At 42.5% G+C, this 15,677-nt stretch overlaps 1 protein-coding gene across 3 annotated transcripts in view; it reads right to left on the bottom strand.

The window, feature by feature from the left end:
- Nucleotides 1–15,677, bottom strand: part of FBN1 (fibrillin 1) — a 4,097,759-nt gene that overhangs the window by 2,113,292 nt on the left and 1,968,790 nt on the right. The gene's annotated exons all lie outside the window — the stretch shown is intronic.

Below are 15,677 nucleotides of genomic sequence, written 5' to 3'. Positions count from 1 at the left end.
CATGGATTTTCACAGCAAGGTACAATACTCTTAAACTGTCTGTGTTAAATCTAAGCATACATTAGGCTACCCCTTTAATTGTGGAATTCCTGCAATTCTGTCAAGTCTCATGTCATCCTTTCTTCTCATCTATGCATGTCCACTCTACTGCACATATCACACTTTTTGACCAAACCCTCTGCAATGTCACTCACAGGTTTAAAAAAAATATTCTTTTCAGTAACACCTGTGGAACATCCCAATTAATTTCTCCTTTCTTACAATTTATGTCATTTTGTCAATATTCTCTGTGACCTGCAATGGAGCCACTTCTTTACACAGATTCCAATGTATTACCAGCTTTGAAGCTAAACATGATTTACAAATAACCTTTTGTGTGGCATTATGCCAAATGTCTTAAGTATAGGTGATCCACATTCATTGTTGCACCCCATTTTACTGCCTTTTTATTATTCAGCTAAAGAAGTCTGTCACACAGCCCTCCTTTGATGAATCTGTGTTGCTTGGATCCTGAAATCCTTTTGTCCTCCAGGCACTGTTTAACTGCTTTTTTCATTCAGTCAAAGAAGTTTGTCACACAAACTTTTTTTAGGTGAAGCCATGTTCCCTGAGGTCCAGCAATCCTCTGACCTACAGGCATTGAAAAAGAAGTTATGTTCTTACCATAATGTTCCTGCTGTGTTGTCGATCTTCATTCATTCATGACAGATGGGTTTCAGTTCCATTCTTGGAAACGACTCAGCAGATACAACAAGCCAGAAACTCTCAAGGTAAGGTTAACCATAGTGCCCCTCTCCTCATCTCTTCAGATCGAGTTTGCCCGTAAGAATAAGAAAGCAGAGGCTTTGTCTGAGCAAATGCCCTATCACACAACCAGGACCAAATCTGAAAATCCAGGAGTCTTTGGAGGGGGGTAGGAGGGTGGGATGTCATGAATGAATGACGATCGACAACACAGATGGAATGTTATGTAAGAACATAACTTCTTTATTTGATGTTGTCAATCTTCACTCATTCATGACAGATGGGACAGAGTCCCTAGCTACTTTATGCCCTGGCAGGCCCTATGGAAGGTATATTCCTGAGCACCATTGAGCCAAAGGATCCTCTTCCACCTGGAGACCATGTCCAGTTTGTAATGAGTGATAAAGGTATGAGGGGTAGTCCAAGTAGCTGTTCTGCAAATGACATCCATAGTAGCTCTCGAAGGAAAGGCTATGGCATTTGAATGCATCTTGACATTAGTTGTTAAACACATTTTATCCTGTTGATAGACAAAAGAGATGCAGTCTCCCAACCATTTTGCCAAAGTGATCCCAAGAAATTTGGTCCCTGAAAAATACAGGAGCAATTGGTCTGATTTCCTGAATGATTTAGTCATAAGTAAAAATGCAATTTTCTATGTACATCCAATAAATGCAAACAATATTCTCCTCTGTCAGAAAAATTTGGGAAGAAAAGTGTCAGGTCAATGGATTGATTAATATTGAAATCTGATACAACTTTGGGTAGAAAAGAGGGGTTAATCCGAAGAGATACTCTTTCTGTGAAAAACTATATAAGGGTGCTTTACACACAAGGCCTGTAATTCTGATATTCTCCTGGCTGTAGTGATGGCTACCAGGAATAAAGTCTTCCAAGACAAAAATTTTACATCGCAAGTGGCAGCTGGTTGAAAGGTTTGACACGTCAAGTTTCAAGGTTCAATGGGCTGTTTAAAGCGTGGTTTTAAATGTATGACTCCTTTTAAGGAGGTTTTGCAGAGACAATGAGATGTTAAAGAAAAATCTTCAAAACCATTATGGAAGTTTGAGATAGCTGCTAAATGGACTCTAACAGTAGAAACTGAAGCTCCTGAATGAACTAAGGTTGACAAGTACTCCAGCACTGTATTAATAGGAGCTGGAAAGGAGTCAAGTTCTTTTTCTGGAGACCACAACACAAATATGTTCCACTTACTACAATAAATTTTCCTGTTGGACGGTTTATGGGAGAATAGAAGTATTTTTGTACAGGGGAAGATAGATTATTTTGCGTGGAAAGTCCTGGAAGTGGAGGTACCAAGCTGTCAGCTTGAGGCTCGACAGGTTAGGATGAACCAACTCCTGTGGATGTGACAATCCTGGAGTCGGGTCCAGAGTCCACGGGCAGTGAACTAGGTGAGGCCAAAGGAAGGGTAACCAGACTTGGCAGGCCCAATAGCGTGCAATGAGGATTACTTTGCTTCTCAACTGATGTGCTTTCTTTAAAAACAGTGGAATCAGAGGAAAGGTAGGGAAGGCATAAAGCAGTCCTGGGGGCCAATCATGTACAACAGGGTCCCTCGGGGATTCCCCTTGAGAGGGGATAAGGGCAAAGTATCTGCTGCATTTGTGGTTGATGGGAGATGCAAACAGATCACAGCAAGGCTTAACCCAGCCATGGAAAAATCTCCGACGTTACCTTGGGATTGAGAGATCACTCGTGAGGCAGAAGAACGCACCTGCTCAATTTGTCCACAATCGCATTGGAATTCCCAGGAATGTGCATTGCTAATAGAAAGCGGTTGGAGGCTATCCCCCATTGCCATACTCTCATGGCTTCCCGACATAACGGGTAGAATCTGGTTCCTCCCTGTTTGTTGATATACCAGACGGCTGACATGTTGCCAGAAGGGATAGCAATTATCCCCGACGGGAGGGCAGATTGGAATGCTTGCAACGCTAGAAGCACCTCCCTCATTTCTAGAATGTTGATATGCAAATTGGTTTCTAAGGGGGACCAAGTGCCTTGGACTGTCTTTCCCTGAAAATGCCCCCACTCCCCATCAGGGATGCATCCATAGTCACTACGGCCTTGGGCTGAGGGGGTGAGAAAGGATGACTCCATAACTTCTTTTTCGACTTCATCCACCAATTCAGATCCTGCTTGCAACGGTTTGTTACGCGGACTGGGTGGGACATAGGATGCATTAATAGGGACCACTGTGACACTAGGAGCCATTGTAGTACCTCATATGGAGTCTGGCTAGGGGGACTATGGTGATTGTTGCTGCCATTGACCTTAGCAGTTGAAGGACTAAATGAGCTGGGACCTTGTCCTAAGAGAGTATCACCCACAGCTGAGATCTTACTCTCTGTAGACCGTGATGAGGAAGAGCGGCAAGAGAGAACTATGTGTCGAATGTTGCTCCTATGAATTCTAGACTTTGAGAAGGTACTAGTTTCGACTTCTCTTTTGTTTATTGAGATACCTAAGAACCGTGCCAGCTGTAGGATGTAGTGCAGGGCGAGAAGTAGTAGATACTTGGTGGGGGCGGTAAGCAGCCAATCTTCTAAATATGGAAACACCTGGAATCCTTGCACTCTCAAGTGTGCTGTTGAGTACGCTGGCAGCTGTGGAAATACCAAAGGGCAGCGCTCAGAATTGGTAAAGATTGGCTACCAGCCGGAAGTGGAGATATCTCCTGGAGCATTTGTCCATTTTTATGTGGAAATACGCATCCTGGAGTTCTACAGATCCAACTGTCTTTTTCCAGAAATGGCAGGATAGACTGAACCATGATCATCCAGAATTTGGTCTGTTTGAGAACTTGTTTAGGATGCTGAAGTCTAAAATTGGCCTCTAGTCCCCTGTCTTTTTTATCACTAAAAAGAACCTTGAGTAAAATCTGGATTCTACTTAGTCGGGTGGGACTGTTGGAATGACTCTTTTTTCGAGTAGCTTTTGAATTTCTTGTGCTGCTGCATCCCTCTGACTGGGTGGAATGTTGCGGATTTGCCTTTGCGGCCTCGGGTAAAGATCGAATGGAATGTGGTAATCTCTGGTAATTATCGTCTCCACCCAGGAATCTGATGTTATTGAATGACAGGTTAAGTGGTGCAGACAAAATCATCCCTCAACTGCTTCCAGAGGCAAGCACTCAGGCTGCTCTTCAGGAGCACTGGTAGGGCTGCCCAGAAAAGGAATCTCTGGAGCTCTGGTTACATGAGCCCCCTCTGCCATGGGGGGGGGGGTCTTCTTGATGAGTTCCCCCCTCCGCCCCAGGAGGGGGACTCGCTACGTGTGTCACGAAAAGTCCCTTGAGATTTTCTGAACCACACCTTTCCACTTCTCTGATTCCTGGTGTAGGATCATTCGGGAGTGGAAAAACGTACGCCCACAGCAGAGTCTTGCCATCCTTTTCACACCTGGCTAATGTGTCCTTAACTTCTGTTCCAAAAAGAGAGAAAGCATCAATGGGAGTGTTGACGAAGGAAGACTTGAAGGGGTCCGCAAAGTTGCACAAGTGCATCCAGGCGTGACATCTCAAGACAATGCCTGAAACTACTGCTTTGGCCACCCCTTTGGTTGTATGCGTAATCAATCGCATGGACAAATTAGATACTGACTCCAGGGTGGCAAGCTGGGAGGAAACTTTGTCACGTGTCTCATCAGACGCTGCTCCTGCTAAGGTTCCTGATAGTTATGTGATCAAGTCCCTTTGAAGACAGGTAAAATGTGCCAAAAAATTCAACAACCATATGGCAAATGTCATTGAAGCATAAACCCATTTCCCTAATCTGTTCAACGTCTGACACTTTCTGTTTGGAGGATGGACAGCAGGACTCTCCTCTGCGAGTTCTTTCTTTGTGGCCGCTGCCACCACCTTAGCATCGACTGCCAAACCTTAGGACCAGTGGCCAGTAGGGGAGATCCTCTGGGAGAGGGGTTATTTTGTCTAGTCTCCATGGGATTGGATCAATGGTGTCAGCAGTCTTCCAAGTGTGCTACACAATAAGCTTGACCAACTCATCTGCAGGCGGGGTTGCCCAGGAAGGAGGGGGTCGGGCACGGAAAGTCTGCAAGAATACAGATTCATCCGAGGAAAGGGTGGTGGGCTTCCAGTCACCTTTCTGTTTCAATATCTCTAGTATGTCTCCAAAGGAGACATCTTCAGGGGCAACCATGGGGATCCTTCCCCTTTATCATAAGCTGTATCTTTGGTGAGAGATTCTTCAGGTGAATCAATGTGCTTCCTCTTGCACGATCTCTTACGAGGTGGCTCATCAGGGGGAAGATTTGAAGAGGACTCTGAAGAGAGGCTGCTCCCATGTCCATTGCCCCAGTGCAGTGGACTGTGGCAGCTGCAATATATATATATATATATATATATATATATATATATATATATATATATATATATATATATATAATGCCGGTGCCGAAGGAACCAACTGTGACCCTGCTGAGTCGAGTGCCCTCTTCATAACCTGGAAGGCAGGCCTACCTGAAGAGGGATGGGAGCCCGGAACCAAGAAAGACAACCTCGGAACTGGGGTCACATCCTGCTCCGACGAGCATCCCTCCAGGGAAGGAGCTGTGAGAGGACTCAGAGCTGTCAAAGCAACTGGAACCATAGATGGTGCTGTAGAAACAGTCAGTGCTGTACTAGGGATCACGGTGCTGAAACACCAGTCACGATCTAGAGGGTGCATCAGCTGTGACTGAGCCATGGTCCACAGGGTAGGTTCCGGAACCACGGTAAGATCCACCAATTGAAACGGAGAAGCTGGCACCAGGAGGGCCTGGGTATCAAGGGGGCCAAGACCGTCTGTGGAGAAAAGACCTTGGCTCCCTGTAGGGAGGGAGGCCCTAGATGGGGTTGGAATTCTGGCTGGCATGAGCGATCCACCAAGTCTCACACACATCATCAGGGTCTGAACATCTACTGGAATGGAATGAATGGATCCTGGAAACACCAGTCACGATCTAGAGGGTGCATCAGCTGCGACTGAGCCATGGTCCACAGGGTAGGTTCCGGAACCACGGTAAGATCCACCAATGGAAACGGAGAAGCTGGCACCAGGAGGGCCATCGGTATCAAGGGCTCCAAGACCTGTTGGGGGGTTGAAGGAGGAATACAGGTTGGAGTCTGTGGAGAAAAGACCTTGGCTCCTGGTAGGAGGGAGGCCCTAGATGGGGTTGGAATTCCTCTGGCCGCTAAGAGCTGATCCACAAGTCTCACTACATCAAGGTCTGAACATCTACTGGTGGAATGAATGGACATCCCTGATGGAGATTCTGGTAGGTCAATAAAGGGACTGAACTGTTGTCCAACAAAGAGGTCAACAGATGGTGAATATTGAGTCCTGGCTAGGTTCTCAATCTTCGGCACCATGGTCAAATGACCAGAAGGTTGTGATGGAGGGAAAGTGACCAATTTCAGTGGGGAAGCTATTGTTGGTGCCGACAGGGTCTGCAGTACCATGGAAAGGGTCAGTACCATGACAATTGTAGTAGTCGGTTCCATAATCAAAGACAGCATCATGGAGGGTGTGTTAGGCTCCAGTGCCAAGACAGATGTCGGTGCCAATTCAGGTTGTTTAGTCTTCGGTTCAGTATGAACCTGGCCTTTAGAAGTTTTCAGTTTGTGTGAATGAGGAGACGCTGGGACCGAATGGATCCTCTTCTTCCTTTCTTTCTTAGGAGGATTTGACACCTCCGCCTCAGACAAAGCCTCTAAGAAAGGGGTTTTTAATAAACCCTTTAAGATCAACTTATTCTTATGCACTGCTAGGGTGCAGGCACTAAAGCCCTTACAGAGCTTGCATGGAGGTTGGACCTGTAAATGTGGCACTCCTAAACAATATACACAGGAAAGATGCCCATCGGATTTGGTCATCTTCCTGGCACATTTGTCACACTGTTTAAAATCTGTGGTACCTTTTTTGTCAGCCATGTTGAAAAAACAAACAACAGATTGAAAGTCTTTCACGCGATCACCCACACAGACACACAGTGATAGAGGACAGCAAAGAAAGCAGAAGATATATATATATATATATATATATTTTACATACCAACAATGGCAATGTAGAAATACCCAGAAGGGTAGAAAAGGAAGAAAAGGGGAAGTATACCAGTGATAGTATTAGAGAATTATCAGAAGTTAGGAGGTAGGAAGGGGCCAGCACCAACTATGGTAAAAAAGTCATACTGAAAACGGTAATAAGGGAAGATAAAACAGCACTCACACACTAGTTTAATAATATATATGAGCACAACTAGAAATGACAAGGTTTAAGATACAAAAATTAGCGAAATAGTGAAACAATATCAACACTCAGCTTGAGAGCAGGTCTGACACATATTGAAACTCTATACGGCAAATGGGATCTGAAGGGAAGGGGGCACTATGGGTAACCTTAGCTCGAGAGTTTCTGGCTGGCACGAGATTGTTATATCAGCTGATTCAGTTCTGAGGACAGAACCGAAACCCCAACTGTCATGAATGAATGAAGATTGACAACATCAGATCTGGTGTTGCTAATGCATGACTTTAATGCACATATCAGGGCAGACAGAATAGGATATCAGGACTGACTGGGTCCACATGGGTAAGGCAACAGAAATAAAAAAGGAAAGGCCATTCAAGACTTATGTCTGGCAAATGGCTTGATAGTAGCCAACACATGGTTCAGAAAAGAAAGGCAGTCACAAGACCACATATAAGAGTGGCCAACATGCAACTAAGATAGAGTTCCTCCTACTAAGGAAAGGGCACTGGTGTAAAATCAGTGATTGCAAAATCACCACCACTGAAACAGTTGGCCCACAACATATATCACCAGCTGCCAATATCATTTGCATGTAATGGTCAGAGAAGGCTCTAAGGTCGACAAAGACCAGGCTGAAGACCTGGAAGTTGACTGGAGAGAAAGCACAACAGCTCAAGGAGTCACTCAGGGCTCTAGCATCCCAAGAAGAGGAGGAAATAGGTGGATTTGAAGAAGAATGGCAGCACCTCAAAACAGCATGTGTGAGGACTACAGAACAGAAACATGGCTGAGCCAGGCATGGAAAAAAGGTACATAAAAAAGCTGTTGGTAGAATGCAGAAGTCTAGGAAATCATCTTGATATCAGAGTATAGGCAAAGTGAAAGAAATAGGGGGTTCCGAAATGAAAAACCAGCACTGGTAGAGTTTTAATATCTAGAACAGAAGCTGCCATTAAAAAAGAAATAATTAGTAAAGCATATAAAATATTGCATGATAATTACAAGAATCAATCAGAGGAGCTTAGAAAGGATTGGGAAGAGAGACTGGATAAGCAATTCATAAAGAGACAGCAGGGATATATATATATATATATATATATATATATATATATATATATATATATATATATATATATATATGCAACAAAGTCTGGAAGATTTAGGATCTTTTCCTGGAAGTGTTTATATAGGTATTTTTATACCTCCAGTAGACTCCACAAAGAATTTTTCCTCAGGTGGATAGCAAATGTTGGAGGTGTGATGGGCAAGAAAGAGGTAGCTGGGAACATATTTTTTGGAAGTGTGATGAGCTGGCAAACTTGTGGGATTCCCTGCAGACCAAGTTGCTGTACACATTTCATTAACTAAAAAATTTCCAAAGACAACAGACAAAACAACAATCTCTTGTAGAATGAGCTTTAGGTCTGCATTTTAAGGATTCCTTGTTGGCAGAATAAATATAAGTAGTACAAACAGAAAGCCATCCCGGAAACCTTTGAACCAGGTTTGTTCACTGCAAATGATACAAAAAGCTAACAGCCTTTTCTAAACGGTTTTGTTCACAGCAGGTAAAGCCTTAGCTGCCAGTGAACATCTAATATACAGTGTATGTATTCACCCTTGTTTGAGTGACTCAGAAAAACAAGACTGGCAGGTGAATCAGCTGGTTCAAATTTGTTTCAGGTGTCACTTTGGGAATAAAGGAAGGATCTGAGTTACAGTAAGACTGTCCTTGTGAAGCACTTAAGAAAACAAAATAGAGGACAGGGCCTGCAACTCAGCCATTCTTCTGGCTGAAGTTATTTTTACTACAAATAAAGTCTTCCAAGAGAGAAACATAAATGAAACAGAAGATGCTGGTTCAAAGGGGGACATTGTTAATACTTCAAGAACAAAAATGAGGTCATACATGGGACCTGGTTCTCTAATTGGAGAATAAAGTAGAAAGGTACCCACTGGAAAAGCTTTACTCAGTCTGTATGACACTAAAGAGAGGGAGTCAATGCCTTGGTGAAAGTTGGTGATCATAGCCAACTGCAATTTGATGGCCTAAAAACTGGAACCTGAAGAAATCAGTTGTGAGAGGAAAAGTAATATCTCAGGAATAGAAGCATTAGAGGGGCCTATTCTCTAAGCAGCTGCCCAAGCAGAAAACTGTTTTCATTTGCTAGAGTATGCTCTTGCTGAGATGCTGAAAGAATCTGCACCACATTATAAGAAAAAAAGGAGTTTTCTGGCCTTTTCTGGAACTGGAGAAACCAGGCATTCAATTTAAGGTTGACAGAATGTGTGATCCAATAGTAAGCGGGCTCCCTGATGTGAGGATTCAGTAGGGAGAACCAGATTTACCTGGGTCAATAAAGGGCAAACAAGATTACCGTGGCTTTTGATCTGACTGCATTCTATATGAATCTGCACATTAGTTGAAGAGAAGGGAATGCGTAAAGATGCTCAGATGTCCACTCAGAGAGTCTCTCAAGGACTGCCTCTTTGTAGGGAACAGGGAGAACTAGTTGCTGCACTTGGTGTTATCTGGAGAAGTAAAAAGATCACAGCAAGGGCAGTCCCAGCAAAGAGAACATCTGACATGTAACCACTAGATTGAGGGACCACTCATGAGACAATAAAATTGAGATGGGAAGCCTGTCAATAGGGAGGCAACAGTGGTGAAGCGGTTATCGTTGTCGCTTCACAGTTCTCCATTTCAATTCTCAGCTAAGGTGCCTTCTGTGCAGAGTCTGCATGTCCTTCCTGCATTCTTGTGGTTTCCTCCAGGTGCTGAGGTTTCCTCCCAAATTCCAAATACATGCGTCTGGAGCATTTCTTCCCAGGCTTCTGCTGAAAATGGGCTCTATCCCAGTCAGACCATCCTGGTAAACACATTTTAAATAAATAAAACATAAATAAATTTAGTCTTCCTAGGAATGTGCATTGCAAGCAAGAATTAATGTGAAGCAATCACCCACTACCACACACTCACATCTTCTCTACATAAGGGGTAGGATGTGGTTCCTCCCTGCTTGCTAATGTACCAAACTACCTTCATGTTGTCGATTTGTATGTAAATCACTCCTAAAGGCAAGAAGAAATGTAGTTCCTGTAATAGAAGGAGGACTGCTCTCAACTAGAGGACACATATGTGAAGGATGGCCACTTGTTGTGTCCATGTTTTATCATCCTTCACTGATTATGCTCCCCCTACCCCAAGTAGGAGGCATCGACGGTCACTACTGCTGTGTGCGGTGAATCACAAATGGTCTTCCTAGGAAAACAAGGGTGAATTCAGCCACCAATGTAAATTAACTCTGCAAAGAAGGGTGACTACCTGGGCAGAAGGATGATCTGATACCTGTGACCACTGTGCTCTGAGTACCCACTATTGCATTTTCAACTGGAATCAATTAGGGTGTACTGTAATTATAGGAGAGGTCATCAATCCTAGGACTCAAGGGACTAAGATCACTAGTGGAGAGGAAATCTGAAGGTTTTTGATCGAATATCTTAAGATCTCAGCCGTTTCTGAAGAAAGAGAAACAACGCTGTAGTTGTGAATGGGTGACATCCTATGAACCAAACTGAACTGCACTGCACTATTTTGAGTTGGTTACAGATTTGATTTTTTCTTGTCTACAGAAATGTCCAAGGACAGACAGAGCTGAAGCAAGTAGTCTTTGGCCTTGTTTAGGGATTCTTTTGTTGTGACAGCAAGACGTCAGTCATCTGGGTATGGAAATACACAACCCCCTTGAAGCCTCTAGTGAGCTGCTAAAACCACAACCATTCATGTGGTGAACACCTGTTGGGCTGGGTGAAAACAAAGGGCAGGGCACTTAACTGAAAGTGACTGGCTGCCATGGGGAAGAGTAAGCATCTTCTGGATGTTTTGGATATTTGGATGTGAAAACAAGCATCGTGAAGATCAATCAGGTTGACCTAGTCATTTTCCTGTACACACAGCAAAACTGTCTGCAACATGACCATTCTGAAGGGCAATGGGTCTTTGTCACCTATTGGATGAGTGTGCTTAGGTCCAAGATTGGCCTGATGCCCTTGTTCTTCTTTGAAGCCAAGAAGAATATCAAATAAAATCCTGACCTTGTGTGATTTGATGAGGCCTACTGGGTTGCTCTTTTGTCTAGAAGTGACAGAATTTCTGTTCTGGATGTTTTTGGTGACAGAGTGGCACATCTGGAACTGGCCAATGTGGTAAGGAAGAAGGATGAGAAAAGGAAACTGTAAGCTTCTAGATATTATTCTACTTACCCATGAATCCTGAGTGATTGCTATCCATGCAGGAGAGTAGAGGGATAGATGACCTCTGACTGACTTAAGAGGGGAACAGTCGGGTAACTTTTCACGAATGGAGAGGCTGACTGTCAATGAAGGCCCGTGACATCCCTGCCTTTGTGTCTGTATCCACTGAAGGGACCACCTCTTTCAGAAGTGGAGTCAATAGTTGATGCCAGTGTTTTTTAAAACACAGAAAGTTGTACTTCTTTTGTTTTTATTTTAACACTAATGTGGCATCTCAAGTTTAATTCCTACAGCAGACAGCGTCTTTACATCCTGCTTATACTTCTGCATCTTCTCCTTAGCATATGGACTAAACATGCAGGGATTTAATAAAGGACATTTTAAAGTTGTCCATGAAAGTACAAAGGCAAAGCAAGGCATGATGTGTTATTGTAATGCCTGCCATGCTGTTCTTGCTACTCCACTGGCTACATTATGTATAATGTAAATAATAATACAATAATATAATAATAATAAAATAAAATAAATAATTTTCATCAATGATTTCCACCAAAAGATCCCCAATGCTAAACTGGTGCAATACGCAGATGATTCCACTATCATCTGTTCAGTCAAAACTCTTCTTTTACTAATAAACCTTACTCAAGAGGCTTTCTCCTCCACTGAGTCCTGGACGCTTGACAATCATCTAGCCCTAAATGCCTCCAAATCCAAAATAATGATCTTTACCCCCTCTAGACATACTGCTGTTGACAAAGCATCCTTCTCCATACTTAGCCTAAACAAAACATCTATTGAAATATTTCTCCATACAAAACTTCTGGGCGTCCTTATCGATGACCAGCTAAAATATGACATCCACCTACAAACCAATATTAAAAAGACTCATCAAAAACTTGGAATGCTTTATCGAAACAGATGCTACCTTCCTCTGTCTTCTAGACAACTCCTATCTACCACCTACCTCCTACCCTCCCTTTGGTATGGAGCTTCACTACTCTCTAACCTCCAATCATCCCTAAAATCTAAGCTTTCCTCATACTATAATAAAATTTCAAAGTTTGCCACAGGATCCAAATCCTCTACTCACCATTGTAACTCCCTACATGCTCTAAATTGGTTGGAACTCCCAGGCTACCTAAATTTCATTCAACTAACTACAGCACATAAGCTGATCTTCAAACCTTCTAACTGTCCATCACTCTCCTCTTCCCTAAAACTTCATCAGCCACATAGAACACTTAGATCCACAAATCAGAACCTCTTAGAACTTTACAAGCCTTTATACGCACCAGGGCAACTTCTACTATCATTCTCCCTTGCCAGATTATGGAACTCTCTTCCCCTCCACATTAGAACCACCACAAACCTACCCTCCTTTAAAACCCTACTCCACTATCACCTCTCCTCCCCCTGGGAATGCTCCTGTACCCATCCTACCTGATTCCTGACACCTATCCCTACTCTATCCTACTCACAATCTACACCACATCTTCAATTCCTCTCTCTAAAATTCCTTTGCCTAAATACATATTGTTGTATTAAATGAACAAGAATGTATTGTTTTTGTAAATATCTTATTTGCATTGTATTAAATGAACACAAATCTATTGTTTTTGTAAATATCTTATAAGTGATTGACTCAGCTCATACATTTCAAAATATGTAAAATCCTGTCCTTCTGTATATTGAATGTTAAACTGTTGTTCTTATATGCTGTACTAATACATTGTATATTATCTTTCTGTCTGGAGCTTTTCTCCTCGGGCCTCCACTGAAAATGGGCTACCTTGGCCCAATGGACTTTCCCGGTTAACAAAATGAAATAAATAAATAAATCCATATGAAGAAATAGTGATGTTGAATCTGTTGCCCAAGGTGCTCTCTAGCTACTTCCAGGAGTCAGGGGTGTGTTGTCTTTTCAAAAAGTCTACTGCTTGCTTGGCTAGGTCTCTCTGAAAATGCTTCATATGGGTGGTGTAATTCAAAGCCCTAAAAGCACATGTACCTGAAACATATAACCACTTCCCCATCCTGTCCATCACTTTAGTCTCCATGTTGGGTGGACAACTGCTGTATCTTCTGTCAGCTATTTTTTGGTTGAAGCTGCCACAATAACAGAATCTACAGAGGGTCCCTTGGACCAAAATAAAATGTCAGAAGGTAACATGATTCCTTGGGTGGATTTCCATTTCCTCAAGGAAAAGTTTTTGACTCTTATGTTCACTAATGACAGGCAAGTCTCATTACACAACCTAATCAGTTAATAGAATCTGTAGCTCTCATATTTATCAATGTTCAACTTACTTGCTACTTTTTCCTCCTTTATTAACTTTCACTTCTAATTCAATGCAAGCCTATTCCTGGTGATCTTTACCCATCAGTAAACATCTTATTTTTATCAGTTACAGGGATGTACTTCAGTTTCTTTCTTCTGACTACTCATTTTTTGAAGTACTAGGAAGATATGTTATCTTTTTTAAAACACCTTTGTTAAATTAGCACTTAAGACATAGGTATGCACAGATTAAAAGAAAAATGGAGTTATGTCTTTCCATAATGCTCCATCTGTGCTGTCAATCTTCATTTATCCTTGATTGTGGGTTTGCTTCTGTATCTCGGAACAGACTTGGCCGTTATTCCAGCTCGCACCTTCCAAAAACTCTCAAGCTCATCTCTACCCATAATGCTCTTCACAGGATTACCTTAGGTCGAGTTTGCATAAGATAGTGACAGACAGGAAATAACAGACCAGAGACCATATCTGTATTCCTAAAAAGATAACAAATCTATTGGGATAGCTCCTTTCCACAAGAAACCCGAAGGGGTGGGGGCAGGAGCGTGGGGGTGTCAAGGATAAGTGAAGATTGACAACACAGATGAAACATGGCAAGACATAACTTCTTTATCGGATGTTGTCAATCTTCACTTAATCCTTGACTCTGGGACAGAGTCCCCAGCTACCTAAATCTTGAGAGGTCTTGTGGAAGTATATTCCTGACCACCATAGAGCAACCTTAGAAACTGGCCTACCCATAGTAGCAGAAAAGAAAGAAAGAAAGAAAGAAAGAAAGAAACAACTGATCAGAATTCCTGATTTCCTTTGTTCTGCGAAGGTAAAAATGTAATTGTCTATGTACATCTAGTCAATGCAGACAATATTCACCTTTGTTTGAGAATTTGGGGAAAAATATGGGAAGTTGTATAGTCTGGTTGATATTGGTCTTAGACACTATCTTTGGTAGAACGGAAGGAGTCGTTCGCAAGCAGACCTTGTCCTTATGAAAAATTAGGTAAGGAGGTTTGCAAGATAAGGCATGTATCTCAGATATCCTCCTAGCAGAAATAATAGCAATCAAAAATAAGGTTTTCCTGGATAAATACTTCAAATCGCAATTTGCAGATGGTTCAAATGAGAGATTAATTACAGACTGTAGCACCAGATTTAAGTCCAAGGGTGTATCAGGGTCTTTGTATGGGGGTCTAAGCATTAAGATACCCTTCAGAAAGGCTTTACAAAGTTTGTGGGACATTAGTGCTGCATCATTTAGACCATTATGAAAGTTTGAAATTCCAACTAGATGGATCTAGGACTTTTGAACGAAAGTTCAAAAGCCCAAATCCCTTACCACTGAACACACTTTAACGAAAGCGCTTTCATAGAAAAAGTGCTTTCATTAAAGTATGCTAAAAAAAAAAAAAAAACACAAAATCTACTTGAATGCAGGGGGCAAGCCCCCCTTGCGCCCCCCATACCTCCCTACTTTAATATTCCACTACGAGGTCGCACTACAGTGGGGAAAATGGAATTTTCCCTTACCGCACCATAGTACGACCGGAACAACAAGCATACTTACACGAAAGTGCTGCTTCGGTGCATAGCACTTTTGCGCAAGTATGCTCACCAAATTTGAACTCGGTGAAAGATGCAGTCGAACATCTGTAAGGATCCCAACTAGATACACTCATACAGTTGAGGAAGATACTCCTGCTTTGGAAAGTGATGCCAAAAACTCCAAGACCTTATCAACTGGTGCAGAATATGGTTCAAGGTTATTCTCTGTAGCCCATTTTGAGAATTTTTGTCACTTCCTGAAGTACAATTGTCTAGTCGAAGGTTTGTGGGAGGGTAGAACAATTTGTTGAACTGGGGAAGTGGCACTAGTATGCCTGGCAATTACTGGAACTGGAAAAGTCATGCAGTGAGCTTGAGGTTTTGAAGATTCAGATGTCCCGATGGGTCAACTGATCTGAAGCTGGGTCCAGCATCCAAGGCTTCCGAATTAGGTGAGGCCAAAGAAAAGAAAACCATATCTGTCGAAGTCAGAATGAGGCAATGAGAATTAGCCTATTCTTCAACCTGTTGGCTTTCTTTAGAAACTGGGATATGAGAGGAATTAGGGG

The sequence above is a fragment of the Protopterus annectens genome, chromosome 7.part0 (assembly GCF_019279795.1).
Source record: "Protopterus annectens isolate FY-2018-M chromosome 7.part0, PAN1.0, whole genome shotgun sequence".
NCBI lineage: Eukaryota > Metazoa > Chordata > Ceratodontiformes > Protopteridae > Protopterus > Protopterus annectens.
Note: the sequence above shows the minus strand (reverse complement) of the source record. Positions and strands in the feature narration are given on the sequence as shown.